This window comes from Rattus rattus, chromosome 4 (assembly GCF_011064425.1).
Source record: "Rattus rattus isolate New Zealand chromosome 4, Rrattus_CSIRO_v1, whole genome shotgun sequence".
In the NCBI taxonomy this organism is placed as follows: domain Eukaryota; kingdom Metazoa; phylum Chordata; class Mammalia; order Rodentia; family Muridae; genus Rattus; species Rattus rattus.
Genome location: NC_046157.1, coordinates 158,053,810 through 158,068,862, shown reverse-complemented (window position 1 = coordinate 158,068,862; position 15,053 = coordinate 158,053,810). Strand labels below are relative to the sequence as shown.

Below are 15,053 nucleotides of genomic sequence, written 5' to 3'. Positions count from 1 at the left end.
AGAGAAAAAAGGAGTTGGAGGAGGAGGAGGAGGAGGAGGGGGAGGAGGAGGAGGAAGGAGGAGGAGGAGGAGAGGAGGAGGAAGAGGAGGAAGAAGAGGAGGAGGAGGAGGAGGAGGAGGAGGAGGAGAGGAGGAGGAAGAGGAGGAGGAGGAGGAGGAGGAGGAGAGGAGGAGGAGAGGAAGAGGAGGAGGAAGAGGAAGAGGAGGAGGAAGGAGGAGGAGAAGAGGAGGAAGAGGAGGAAGAGGAGGAGGAGGAAGAAGAGGGGGAGGAGGAGGAGTTGTTTTTCTGGAATCCAGAATGGGTTATGATCCTCAAAGCCTAACCCCCAGTGGCCTCATCAGCCAGCTGGGTCCTAATTCTAGAGGTTTTTATAACTTCTCATAATGGTGCCACTAGCTGAGAACCAAATGTTCAAAAAAATTGCTTGAGCCTGCAGGGGATATTTCACATTTAAACCTTTACACCAATTGTCGCTGTGGGCTGGAGCAGAGAGGTTCCTCAGCAGGCAGATACAGCATGTAAGAGCCTAGAGAGTCATAGGCAAAAAAGGACGTATGGCATGGTTACCCCAGGGCAGACTCTCACCTCTCTCTATATAAGAACATCTGTCGGGTCTGGGGATTTAGCTCAGTGGTAGAGCACTTACCTAGGAAGCGCAAGGCCCTGGGTTCGGTCCCCAGCTCCGAAAAAAAGAACCAAAAAAAAAAAAAAGAACATCTGTCTGCTCTATTTGGTCAATTGATCCACCCTGTGTTACCAGGCAGAACAGATATATGTGTAACCTCTTCTAACAACTATGGGAGAGAGTGGGGCTAGGCCTGACAATCCCACTGGCCTCAGGAGGCTGCTGTGTTAGGAGTCTAGTGATAAATGTGATAGTTACTTCTCTTACTGTTGCAACAAAATAACCACAAAATACTCGGGCAAATACAACTGGAAGAATGAAGGGTTTATTTTCCCTCCCAGGTTGAGGGTAGAGTTAGTTCACCATGAACCGGAAGCTTTGGCAGCAGCTGTCGGGAAGCAGAGAGAGATGGATGCTTGGGCTTCCACAGCTTGCTACCTACTTCATCCAATGCACGACCCCAGCCTTCGTAATGGTGCTGTCCACATGCAGGCTCAGTCATCCCACCTTAATTAATCAATCTAGAAACTCCCTCTTGGATACACCCAAAGTCTGTCTCCTAGGTGATCTCAGTGGTTCTCAACCTGTGGGTTTCAACCCCTTCATGGGAAGTCAAACCATCCTTTCAGGAGGTCACTTAAGACCATCAAGAAACATAGATAGTTACATTACAATTCATAACAGTAGCAAAATAACAGTTATGAAGTAGCGATGAAAATAACTTTATGGTTGAGGGGTCATTACCACAGGAGGCCCTGTATTAAGTGGTTGCAGCATTGGGAAGGTGGAGAACCACTGCTCTAGATCCTGTTAACTCCACCATCACTATCTACTCTCCCATTAAGGGAAGAGGCTAAGGTCTCTCTGGACTGAGATGATGCGTAAAGGTATTGGGAAGCAGGGGTGAAGCTCGCTCCTGATTAGATGGGGATGAGCCTGTCCCAATGGGAGGGAGGTACTCAAGGCCTCCAGTGTCCATAGGTCAATCCCAGAAGCACTAAGATTATTTACACGCTGCCCCTGAGCCATATTCTGTAGCCAGGGGACCAAGCATGGTGGAGAAGACTGAATCGTGCTTATCTCAGAGGGGACCAAGGGATGCTGACTGTGGCCAACAAGATCCTGTGGAAAGGGAGAGGAGCTGCAGAAGGAGATCAGGGTAGACCAGTTTGAGTTCCTTGGAAAGAAGACTGTTGAGACAAGGCTATCATTCCTTTTTGTCAGGAGGAGTGGCTTAGGCCACTCAGAAGGAGTGGGGGAGTCCAGCTGGAGAGGAGGTAAAGCCACTTCCGTGGAGTGTTAGGGAGCTGGTTGTGGCTTGGTGACAGACCTGGTTGCTCTGGCTCACAGAATCATCCTCTGACAGGCTATGGTTTCTCAGTCCAGTCCTTCAGGAGGACACAGAAGAATCAACCATGGCATCGGTCTCACCTTGATTCACCCATAGGCTACCCAGTCCCTGGACTTGGTGGTGGCATGTGAGTGAATGCAATGTCCTATTCTCAGACATCCAGCAAAGCCCCAGAGGTTAGGGCTACCCAGCCCAGAACTAAAGCCAGGGAGTTCTAGGTGTGATGGCTGAGTCTGGTTTCAGTCTACACAAAGGTATGGTGTCAGCAGTGGCCTCTCTCTGTGAGTGAGAGGCTCTAGAGTGATCTGTAAGGTGTGAGAGGTGAACGGCTTAGTTACACACATTCTAGCACCTTCCTCAAGAAAGCCTTTAATTTTTTTTTCTACAGACTCAGGGAAGGATCTATAAATACTGTTCAAAAAACATTCAATTGAGGTGAACAGAAATAGTAAAAGCAGCCCCCTGTTTTCTGGCCTGTAGAGAAATGTTCAAATAGTGACTAGAATGTAGTGGTCAGTAGGACTCCAAACAACTAGATCTGCAGGTTTTGGATTTTTGGAGAGGGTAAAGAGCAGATGGGTCACAGAGCAACATCCAAGAAACTGGGTCCATTAGCCCCAGCTGCAGGCTGAGAAGGAAGTCAGAGGCTACAACATGAGCAGCTGGCGTTTGTGTGTGTCCTGGGCGGTTCCCAGCCTTCTTCTCTCTGCAGTGTTTGGGAAGTCCTGAAAGCCAAGGAGCTCTGGCTCATGCATAGCCTCAAGGGCTGGGAGAGATGGTGGTCATCGGTGGCTGCTTAGAGCTGGTGACCATTCACCTGCGTTTAGGGATGTGTTTCCTCTGCAGTCTGATGAGAACACTGTTGGGGTCAACAAGGAACCCAGGATGAATCACACGGGAGCATCTGAAAACTGTGACAGTGTGACCCTGATGACACGGGGTGGCATTAAACACAGGTCCCTATCTTAAGACAGGTCAGACTCCTTTCACTGTGCCCTGGATTTACCACAGTATTGCACTTGGCACACTGCCTAACTGTTAGAGCTTGTTCCTCTACCCTCGTGATCTGCAGTGCTGTCTACCTGCGTTTTACTCCTTGATCTCCATCCAGATCTGCCAGACAGAGGTTCCAGAGTCCAGGCAATCAGTGGGTCACCAGGTCTGTCAGCTCCTAGAGGGCAGAGATGATGTGCCATGCCCGAGGTAGTGCTAATGAGTATACGTCGCCATGCTGATTGGCCTCCTCTCCTTCTATTCTGCGTTCCATTCCATCCGGATCTGAGGTCCTGCAGCCCAGGAGAGGAATGCCTAGGAAAGGAATTTCTCACAGCAGCTTAGAAGCCAAGGCAATGCCCTCTCTATGCGGGGTGAGAGTTAGGCATTAGGGTGTCTTGTTGGCTCCCTGCCTCCCTTTCCATGAAGGCTCACAGTGTGTTGGGTGCACCAATTCTCCAAAGAGGGACAGCAGCAGCTCTGTCTACCATGCCTGCAGAGCCAGTAGAACACAGTCCTGCTGAGCCGGGACATCGGATGTCTAGACTTTCACTGCAACATGGGACCACGGAAGTTCCAGGACTTGCCTGGAGCCGCTGAAATGCTTTTCTTTCCATCCTGTGTTGGGTCCCATTCGGGTAAATCTGAGTTTTATTACCAACAACAACGGCAACAAGACCAAGTTGGAGACGGCCCAAAGGTCTCCTAGGCATCGTCTCTGCCCAGCACATTTCAGCCCTGGAGCCTTGGGGGATGGTTTCCTTGGTAACAGTAAACTGGCCTTAGGAGCTCCAGCCCTACTGGGAGGTCTCTGAGCTGGGTAGCCTCCATGGGCAGTATTGTTTGCACAGAGGTTCCCTAAGGCAGAAAGAGTCAGATGAGCCTGAGAGGTGGGTGCCACCATGGGATGGCAAGGGGCCAGGATGCCCTCTTCCTTTCATGGCCTGTCCTGTCCCTCATTCACTGGACACCAAGAACAGAGAGACAATCACGTTTCCCATCTCTGATCGACATAGAAAGAAAGCATGTTTGCTTCCTAGATAGGTTAGAGGCTGCCCACTTTCCCAAGCCGCACAGGACTCCACCAGACGGCTTGTAGCCACCACTGACACAAGCCACCACTGACTGCCTCATTCCCGTGAGCCCCGAAGATGCCTTTGGGACCAGTCAGTTCCTCCCCCATGCTTCCTGCAGAGACTGCATTGTGAGCTGAGCTGCAGAATTGGCTGCAGGCCTGCACAGGCGCTGCGGAGCATAATAAGCCAGTGTTTGCTGGTCCCAGGCTGGGATGGGGGCAGCAATGGGGGTGGGGTAGCCCGGCATCTGTCCTTAAAGCCTGAGACTCCACACCTCTTTCTCGTCTTCTGCTTTCCTGCCCAGCTAAATTTTCTAAAAGCCAGAGCCCTTTGCAGTCACCCCAAAAGCAGCAATAGATTTACAACACACCAGCAAGTACCGAGAGCCGGTGGGAAGAACACAGTCACCCGTGTCTCTTGCCATGAGGAAAGTGTGTTCAAAGCTGGGAACTAGTGGTTCCCAAACCCACTCCAGAAGCTAAGGCTGGAGCCCTGAGTGATTTTGTGTGCCCAGGATGAATGACAAAAGGAGACAGGCCTGGGGGAGGTTGGGGTGTTAGCATTTTGTCTAAGCTCTGCCCCACAGTTACCTAGCAACAGCCAGGTATGCCTGACTCACTATAAAAGGGGCTGCCCACCCCCTTCACCCTCTTTTGTTCTCTCCGCTCCCTTCCCCCCACTCCACATGTTCATGGCCGGCCTCTACTTTTCTTCTCTTCTCTTCTCTTCTCTTCTCTTCTCTTCTCTTCTCTTCTCTTCTCTTCTCTTCTCTTCTCTTCTCTTCTCTTCTCTTCTCTTCTCTTCCTCTCCCCTCCCCTCCCCTCTCCTCCCCTCTCTGTCTTTCTCTGCCACTTCTACTCTTTTGACTCCGCTCCCCACGCCCTGAATAAACTGGATGCCTCAGCATGCGCCCGCCGAGGCACTCCCTTCCCCCATGCCTGACTGTATCTCCACAGAACATATCCCCTCCTCTCTCTATCTTCGTATAAACACACCAGGGGGCTCTTTAGTCTTGAGGAGGAGACCCAACAGAGGGCGTGGCAGAGGCAGATGCTCTAAGGAACGGCGGTGAGCCGTGTTTTCTGCCTCCCTCTGAATGTTGGGTGTGTCCAGACACTGTGTTCTTCCTAACTATGGGTAGAGCTTACCATACATTCTCGTAACCTCCGTGGCCTCAGCTGAGGATTCTAATCCCACACATGCAATGCCCCCCTCCCCCAGGTATTCCTGGGGATCGGTTCCAGGAACCCTGGGATACCAAAATCTGCAGATGTTCCAGCCCCTTGTACAACAGTATGTATAAACTACAGGTCACAAAGGTGACAGGGAGAGAGGGAAGAAAAGGAGCTGAGAAGAGAAGAGAGGGTGGAAGAGCAGAATACCATCCTCGGTTGTTGGGGGCTACTCGCAGGTTATTATGGGTTGGCTGACCAGGTTTGGGACTATCTCAGAAAAGCCAGGAACCTTTGGCAAATCAGCTGAGAGACTTTCCGGCCCAGGGAATCATGCTGATTCCTCTTCTGGGGTTCCTTCCTGGTGACAACTTTCCAGTAAGACAGACAAAATGACTGAAGGGAATATGACTGAGAGCCGAGGACTGCTGAACACTGCTGAGAAAAGGTTTGTGTCATTGAAAGGTTTATGGGAACTTCTTTCTAGTGCCTTCTGTCTTTTTAAGTGAACCAAAATCTCAGGGTTGGGAACCATTTATCCCCCTACATGAATGCTCTTAGATACCTGCCCCCAAAGAATAGAGACAATTACTAATCCCCTGTGTGCTTTAAACTATCTCTAGGTTACACAGAGTACCCAATACACTGAAAGCATAAATAGTTGTTAAACTGTGCTACTGGAGGAAACCTGTGTGTTCAGTACCAAGGTACCCATGGTTTGTCATAAGCGTGCTATGTTGGAAATGTTTGTGCCTTTCCACAATGTCAGAAGTTGTAAAATGATTATAAATTCACAAAGTAGGGTGGTCTCAGTGGCAGTAATTTGCCAGGTAGTCTTGCTTTCCTTGATAGCACTGGCTGAGGCAAATGGAGTCTTTTATTCCCATCTTAGTTACTAATATAAACTTTCAGGTCACACATCACACTACACACTGTCATTCTATCTATCTATCTATCTATCTATCTATCTATCTATCTATCTATCTATCTGTCATCTATATCTATCTATCATCTATCACCTATCGATCATCTACCATCCATCAATCATCTATTATCTATCATCTACTATCTCTATCTATCTATCTATCTATCTATCTATCATTTCTTTCTTTCTTTCTTTCTTTCTTTCTTTCTTTCTTTCTTTCTTCAGAATGCCTGGAAGGGGTTAAGGAAGCAGAGTTTTAAAGCCCTGTCTACTCAGGCAGGGCTTGTGAGAGTCTGTGGGGTGACATAAACTAGCTGGGAGGTCTCTGGAGAAACTGGTGCAGGTGGGCAGTGCTTGGAGCTGCAGAGTTGAGTCCAGCACCGAGGCGAAATGGCCGAACAGAGTCCAGACACATGAGTGGGAAGACGAGTGCACATCAAGGTCCAGATGGACAACTGGAGGAAGAAGACAGACAGATAGCCTTTTGAGTAGACAGTGTCGCTGGCAGGGATTAAACCGAGCTGAAGTGGAAGCCCAGCTTCCCAGGGGCAGTTGGGATTTCTCCGCCTGTCAGTCTCTTGATGTGTACACCAGGTGGTTGAATGACCTACCAGATGGTCAGGTGACAGGTGACTGAGGGTCATCTCAGCATCAGGTGCCTACATCTTTGCAGGGGTCTGAATGAGAGGCCTTACACGCCTTTTCACTTGTCTCCTGTGCCCCATAAGTTCCTGAACTTGGTTTTTTAAAATATGGTTTTTAATAGGCCCATGTGCCCCTAAAATCAAGGACCCCTAAATATTTATAGGGAGGCCCCTTTTCAGTCCCAGGAATGAGCCGTTTAGGTAGTGCTGTGTGAGTGGTGCCAGGCAGCTGATGCTGTTTGCACGCACACCAGGATGAGTTATCCTCCATCTCCAATGGAATCCAGTGCTTGCTAGGGTTCCTACTGCTGTGGTAAACACTACAACCAAACACAACTTGGGGAGGAAAAGACTTATTTCAGCTTATAGTTATGGTCTAGTTCATCGTGAGGGGACTCAGGGGAGGATTCAAGGCAGGACTTAGTCAGTGTTCTATGGCTGTAAAGAGACACTACAACCATGCAACTCTAGTAAAGCAAAACATTTAGCTGGGGCTGGCTTATATTTTTGGAGGTTTAATCCATTATCATGGCAGGGAGCACAGCAGCATATAGGCAGAGTGCTAAAGTAGCTGCGTATTCTACATCTAGATCTGAGGGCAGTAGGAAAAGAGAGACACTGGACTTGGAATAGGCTTTTTGAAACCTCAAAGCCCCCAACATGGCCGCACCTCCTAAATCCTTCTAATCCTTTCAAATAGTGTCAGTCCCTGGGGACCAAGTTTTCAAATCTATAAGCCTATGGGGGCCAATGTTATTCAAACTACCACAAGGCAGGAACCTGAAGGCATGACCCGAGTCAGAGGCTACAGAGAAACACTGCTTACTGGCTTGCTCCCTAATGGCTTGCTCGCTTTGCCTTTTTATACAACCCAGAACCACCAGCCCAGGGTGGCACTGCCCACAATGAGCTGCTTCACCCTTCACATCAATCTTTAATCAAGAAAGTGCCCTGCAGACTTGCCTACAAGTCAGCCCTATGGAGTCACTTGATTAAGATTCCTTCTTAGGCGAATGCCAGCAGCAAACCACTGAATCAGAGAAAGGACTGAAAGAGCTTGAAGGGACTTGATACCCCATATGAACAACAATGCCAACCAACCGGAGCTTCCAGGGACTAAGCCACTACCCAAAGACTATACATGGACTGACCCTGGGCTCCAACTTCATAGGAAGCAATGAATAGCCTAGTGAGAGCACCAGTGGAAGGGGAAGCCCTGGGTCCTGCTAAGACTGAACCCCCAGTGAACGTGATTGTTGGGGGGAGGGCGGTAATGGGGGAGGATGGGGAGGGGAACACCTACATAGAAGGGGAGGGGAGGGGTTAGGGGGATGTTGGCCCGGAAACCGGGAAAGGGAATAACAATCGAAATGTAAATAAGAAATACTCAAGTTAATAAAGAAAAAGAAAAAAGAAAGAAAAAAAAAGATTCCTTCTTTCCAGCTGTATCCAGGTTTGTACCAAGTTAATAGAAACCAAGCGACACTATTGTACACAGTATGAAATAGCTCAGGACAGGGCCCATCCTGGCTCTACACAGTCCTCACCATGCCATATATAAAGGAAACATGAGGTGGTCTGCAGGGAACCATAAAGTTGGCCTGGCCTGGCTGCCTCAGAGAGTCGTGCATCATAGGTTTTTCTGATAAGAATCCGTGGCTCCTGGGGCACAAAGTGCCTCCCAGTTCCCGAGAGACCCGTGCACTTCCTCAGGCCGTCAGCCATCCAGGCCTCTTTGTGTTTCTCTGTACGTTCCCTTGGAAGCCAAGGAAGCTTAGAGGCTTGATAGGATGATCGGTCTTAGACATTAATCTTGTGTACCCTGTATAGCTCGCAGACATCATTGTATCCTGGTAACTACAACAGTACTGTGGTGGCCACCATCATAGTCTGTCTCTGATAAAGATATAAAAAGTCTGATGGCTCTCAATAAAATTGTCACAGCCTCCGTTGTACCATGACCCCATCCAACCTGGCCTGATTCAATTCCTTGATGCCGTATCAGGTGACTTTGCCCAGGTAAGTAATGAGTGCTGGAGAGTGTGAGGACAGGGACATCCCCTCGGCCATATGGATTCAGCAGAAGGCTTTAGATATGGCAAATTTAACTTGGGCTTTTCTTGGAACTATTTGGAATTTCTGGATATTTTTGGTCTGAAACTGGTTGACTCCCTAGATATGAATAGCGATTTTACCATCTCTAGTTAATCCAAAGGGAAACTGAGACTTGGAGAGAGCTCACGAGTTATTCAATTATCTAAAGATGGGTCCAGATGTTTGACCTCTGGCAGTGCACACATGGTGTTACTCCCCTGGGGACTGGGGGAACAGAGCTCATGTCCCACCTTCTTGAACCTGGATTTGGTTACGAACTGCTTTATCCAACAGATGCAAGAGAAGTGACTGGGTGTCACCATTTACTGGGCACAGTGGTTCAAACTTGTAATCCCAGCACTTGGGAGACTGAGACAGAAGTTCCAGGCTAGCCGGGGCTATGGAGTGAGATACCCAAAATATGGAAGAAAGGAAGGCAGGGAGGGAGGGAGGGAGGGAGGAGGAGAGGAGGAGAGAGAGAGAGAGAGAGAGAGAGAGAGAGAGAGAGAGAGAGAGAGAGAAATGAGGAAGGGAGGGAGGGAGAGGGAGGGAGAGAAGGAGGAAGGAAGGGGGAGAGGAGGGAGGGAGGAAGAAAATAGATAGAAAGGTAGAGGAGATAAAGAAGTAGAAGGCATACGGCTCCTGCTTCTTCATTTTGGAAGACGCCATGTTGGAGGGAAGCCCCAGCAGTAGGGAGGAAAGCCCATCTAGATGAGGCCTGAGACTCCCTTCCAGACTCACACAGAGCTTTTTGGAAGATCTTTGTGCTACCCCAGAGATGACCTAGCCAATGACTTACAAAAACACCCATTCCAACCCAGCTGTGCAAACTGTGGAGTCCTGAACCTAGTGGCCATGCTTACATGGCTTTGTGTTCCTTGCTCACAGTATGCCTGCCGGGGGTGGGGTGGGGTGGGGCAGGGCCGGAACTTGGGTGTGGAAAGCAGGCATGATGCTGAGGCTGTGGGCAGGCAAGCCCGTCAGAGCCGTTGTTCCCCTGCTCCCCGCCTCCCTCTCCCTAGTCATTGCCACTTTCTCCCCCTAGTCCCTAAGGGTCAGGATGGGACAATTTAGCTTCTGGTGACAGGCTACATCCCTTGTCACCCAGGCGGGAGACTGGAGCTGTCAATCTTACCTGAGCTCCAGCTGTCCCTGTCGCTGGAGTCTGCCTAACGGCCTGAGAATGGAGAGATGCCATGGTGAGTGGCAGTGGCAGTGCGGCCTATGCCCACCTATGCCTAGGCTATATCATTGCCTATGCCCTCCCCTTTGACTCTTAGCCCTGGACTCAATCTCCCTTTCAGTGTCCAAGCTGATCCTCAGGGACTTCTGCATTAGAGAGTCCTAGGATGTTCTATGTGGCTGTACCCGGTGTTGTCTGGACCGTGGAGGGCTCACTCCTCTTTTCTTTGGCTTGTCCCTATCCAGGTCCCCTCCCCCACCTCCTGGAGGCAGTCCTTCCCCAAACCTTCAGAGTTCAGGGAAACCCCAGGAAGCCTGCTCTTGTTGCTGTTTGATCTCTCCTTCCTGGGAAGGCCAGGACACATACAGATAATAATATTATGAAAACTGGAAACCACCTTCAGAATAACTTAGTCTAAAGCCTCCATTTTATAGAAGGGCAAATTGAGCGCAGAGAGAGTATTAGCCCAGTATAGCTGTTCAGCCACACCTGGGGTTTATAGTAGGCTCTGGGCCCCGAACTTCCAAATATGGAGTCTCTTCCCACCCAGGGAACAGCACAAATGCTAGCTTGGGTGGCCTCTTGTGTTTGTGCTAAGCTTCTCTTTGAGAATGTGATGGCCCCATAGGAGGCCTTTTCTTCCCAGGCAGAAGACAGGTGGTGTCTACAACAGGCAATCTTAGGGTGGGCAGGGACTGTGCCACCATCATTTCCCAAGAATTTATCAAGGAACTAAGGTCTCTGATCAGTAAGACTCCAGTACCAGTGGGTGGTAACTCCTTCAGGCAGAAGGCTGAGGATGGTTTCCATGGAGACCACCCAGGGCTCTGGTTTCCAAGGTAACACTTACATGAGGTTACAGCAGCCTCCTATTTATGTCAACTTAACATTTCCAACTGCTCTATTCTTTTGGGCAAGCCTAGGCTGAATGCAAGGCTTCCTTTCTGGGACAGTGGCAGAATTCAAGGGCCAGAGGGAAATATAGTGAGGCTTGCAGTTAGCTGAAAGGGAGGGCATCTCTGCCAGCAGGGCTTTCTCCAGCCCAGGGGCAGGTGCACACAGAGGCATGAAATTATAACGAGGTGTGGAAGGATAGGGAGTCCTACACTCGCTGTCAGCCCTGTTCTGCAGAGGTCACTGGTGAATCTGGGGCTTTCAGCATCCGTTCACAAATAGCAGGTGCCCATCTGCATGTATCCCTTTTTTAAAATTCACAAGCGGGAGGCACACGCAGACATGGGCACACACCTGCCGCCACTTTGCCCTAATCACCGATTCTGGAGAAATCGGCAGAGATTAAGTCTACCTCGATGTTTGTGACAGAAACACAACATCAAACCTTTCGTGAAAACCTCGTTTCTGAGCTAGGGGCTGTTTGCAGTCTCATGCCATTGCAACAATAAACACTCTCTTGTACACATACTTGCATATGCTTGTCAGATCACAGCCTAGGAAACAATGAAGTTTCCCAGCGGTGAAATTTCTGGGTCAAACAAAGGCATCATATTTGAGATTTTACGCTGTTGAATGATTACTTTAGGGCCCGCGCTGGTTAAGGAGGGTTTGTACGTATGTGAGGAGACAGTTACTGACGATGTTTTCCCCCTCTTGGCAAAGAATCATAAAACCAATTCCCCCAACGCAGCCTATGAGACCAGCCAAACTTCAACACAAAACCCGGACAAGGACTCTATGAGAAGAGAAGATTACAATCTACTCATAGCTATGGCTCCTAGAGGATGCACCGGGAATGGAATGCACTGGCACAGAGGCATCCAGAATGTGCAGTGGCCAAGTCAGTCGATGATTTGTCTGCGAGTCAACGGAGTAAGCCAATAAATTGACACAGAAAACACACTTTTTGATAAAATAAACTCATTGCTAGTATTTTGATAACAAAACAAAAACACTTTGAAAAAAGAGCATTCTCCTAACATCTGAAAAACGACACTCAAGGTAAATGCCTGTAAAGTCAAGAGCCATGTCCTTGTGGCTATTACCACGGCGCCTGAACTTCCGTTTGTGTGACAGACCGAGGGAAAAGAGGTAAATCTTGGAGCTGAGGGTGTTTGCCTAACCAGCCCAAGGATTTGATCTCCAACTCCATAGTAAAATAAAATAAATTACCCAAAAGAGCAATGAAAACAAAATGTATTTAAAAATCAAGACAATGGCGTGTATTTCTTAGAACAAGAAACAGCCAACTGGTGGTGTCGCACACCTTTGATCTCAGCATTGAGGAGGCAGAGGCAGTCAGAGCTCTGAGTTGGAGGCTCTGCTGATCTACAGAGTGAGAGCCAGGACAGCTAGGCCTATATAGAGAAATTCTGTCTCCGAAAACCAAAAAGAAGGAAAGAAGGAAAGAAAAGAAAGACAGACACGCAGACACGTTTGCTGAGTCAATACTATAATGCAGTTTATGTTTTATAAACTACAACAATGATTTATATATATTAATAATAATAAATATAAAAACTTAGGAATCAGCTACTTCATGAAAGCTTTGCTAGAACCCCACCCAGGAAAGTGGAAAACTATTCTGGAAAACATAAAAAGCCAAAATAAAAAAAAAAAATTAAGTGCCCTGCTGAATACAAGCCCATTAGAGAAATGGAGAATTCTTGGAATTGGATCTTTGGTTTTAAATGTATATGAAGATCCAAGAGCCACAAAAAGGCACTGGGGTGCTAGAGAAAACCCACACAGGAAGCTCACCCCAGCAGAAAGCCAGACCTGCTCTTAGTATAGCTTAGAGCTCAAAGATAGACCCAGAGTAGAAAGCCCTAAAATGGATCTTTTTTTTTTAAACAGGGGAGAGCACAAACACAGTCCCCCATTATCACAAATTACGCAGTCGAGTTTCCCAGCATTTGGGGAAATCACAGGGGTCAGCACATCAGGAGTTCGATGGATAAGCCTCACCCTAGGAAAACCACTTTCCATGATCATGATGTCTCTCCCCTGCCGGGTAAGTATCCTAGAATGGATCTTACGCATATGGAGACTTACACTGTACCTCTGTGGAGAAAGAAACAAAACGGAGGAAAACTCAGAATGCATGCTTGTCCCTGTATACCATACCAAAGAATAAATTCCAGGGGATATATATGTGTGTGTGTATATATGTATGTATAGATATATTTTTTTACAGATTTATTTTTATTTACATGTATGTTTCCGCGTAAGAGTGTGCTACATGTGTCTGGGTGCCCACAGAGGCCAAAGGTGGGCTTAAGATCCCCTTGGACTGCAGTTACCGGTAGTTGTGAGCCAACTGTTGTGGGTGCTGGGATCTGAACTCAGGTTCTCTGTAGGAACAGCCAGTGCTCTTAAGCTGACCCATTTCTCCAGCCCCTCCAGAGAGTTCAAGAGCTATAAACGGTGGGGTTGAGGAGATGGCACAGTCAGTAGGATGACTGCTGAGTGAATGTGAGGACATGAGTTCAATACCAGCATCCACATAAAAATCTGGGTGCGGTGTGGTGTTTGCCTGGGACTCCACAGCTAGGGAGGAAGAGACAGGAGCTGGAGGGCTGAGGATGTGGCTTGTCAGGTGCTCGTTTACCATGCACAAAGCCTTGGATTCGATCCCCAGCATGATGTAAACCAGACATGAAGACCGGAGGATCCAAAGTCCAAGGTCATCCTTAGCTACATTGAAAATTGGAAACCAACCCTGCATCATCATCAGCATCATCATCATCATCATCATCATCATCATTACTATCACCACCATCATCATCACCACTACCACCACCATCATCATCACTACCACCACCACCATCATCATCACCATCATCATCACCACCACCACCACAACAACACGGAAAGTGATTGAGGAACACATTTGACATTGATCTCTGCCCTCTACATTGAATGTCCCCCTGCAAGGGACGTAACCACATGTTTATATAAGAAAAATAGAATAAAATACAGAACTCAAGTGATCAGAAACAAACAGTAGGACTACATCTGTCAATTTGGGATAGGATTTCTGAAATAAGATGTGACAAGTTTAAGTAGAATATGGATAACTCTGAGTGCAGTGAGGTGAATCATTTCTATTCATAGAGGAGACCACGAGGAAGGCAAGAGACAAGCCACAAACTGGGATGGGAGATTGATGGCAGAATATAAAATGACACAGACTATATTAAGAACGCCCACCAGCTAATGAGAAAGCAACACAGTCCAGAAGATAGGCTGAAGAACACAGTCTATGGAAAGGGGAATCTGAGATGCAATAGTCACGCCAAAGTTTCTCCTGGTCATTAGAGAGGTGAACTTAAACTCCCAAGGCACCAGCAAAATATGTCAAGGATTTCCGACATTCAGTGCGGGCAAGAACGGTGACTGAGGGACACGTCTCGGCAGAGCAGCCAAGGATGCTGGCCAACTCCTACGAACAGCCTGGGCAGCATCCGTGTGAGATGAACCAGACTCCACCTCTCACAGTATCCATAAGAGAGAAGCCCTGGCCAGGCACACCAGAGGCCACCAGGAAGCTGGCAAGGCGGCTCATTGTTTGAAATGCCAATTACTCTGGAGGACCTGAGCTCAGTTCCTGACACCCATTTTGGGAGGCTCACAGCGCTTGTAACTCTAGCTAACTTCTTCTGGAGGCTTTGGGCACCTGAGCTCACAAATACACACACACACACACACACACACACACACACACACACACACACACACACACACACACACACATGCACGCACGCACGCACAAACACACAGACATGTAGGCACACAGATGCGCAGACATGCACGCACATGTGCACACACACACACACACGCATGCAGACACACATCACGCACATTCTTCTTCTTCTTCTTCTTCTTCTTCTTCTTCTTCTTCTTCTTCTTCTTCTTCTTCTTCTTCTTCTTCTTCTTTTTTTTTTTCGCACATTCTTAATAATAAAAGTGGAATGTTTAAAAAAATGTTTATGAAGGCACTCTAGTAGTAAAACTTCAGAAAGAGCCCCAAAA

The 15,053-nt window shown here is 48.2% G+C and overlaps 1 non-coding gene across 1 annotated transcript; it reads right to left on the bottom strand.

Moving 5' to 3' along the window:
- Positions 1–12,872: 12,872 nt before the first annotated feature.
- Positions 12,873–13,040, bottom strand: LOC116899859. Its single transcript, XR_004387854.1, has one exon. It is a non-coding gene; the product is annotated as a U1 spliceosomal RNA (small nuclear RNA).
- Positions 13,041–15,053: the final 2,013 nt, after the last annotated feature.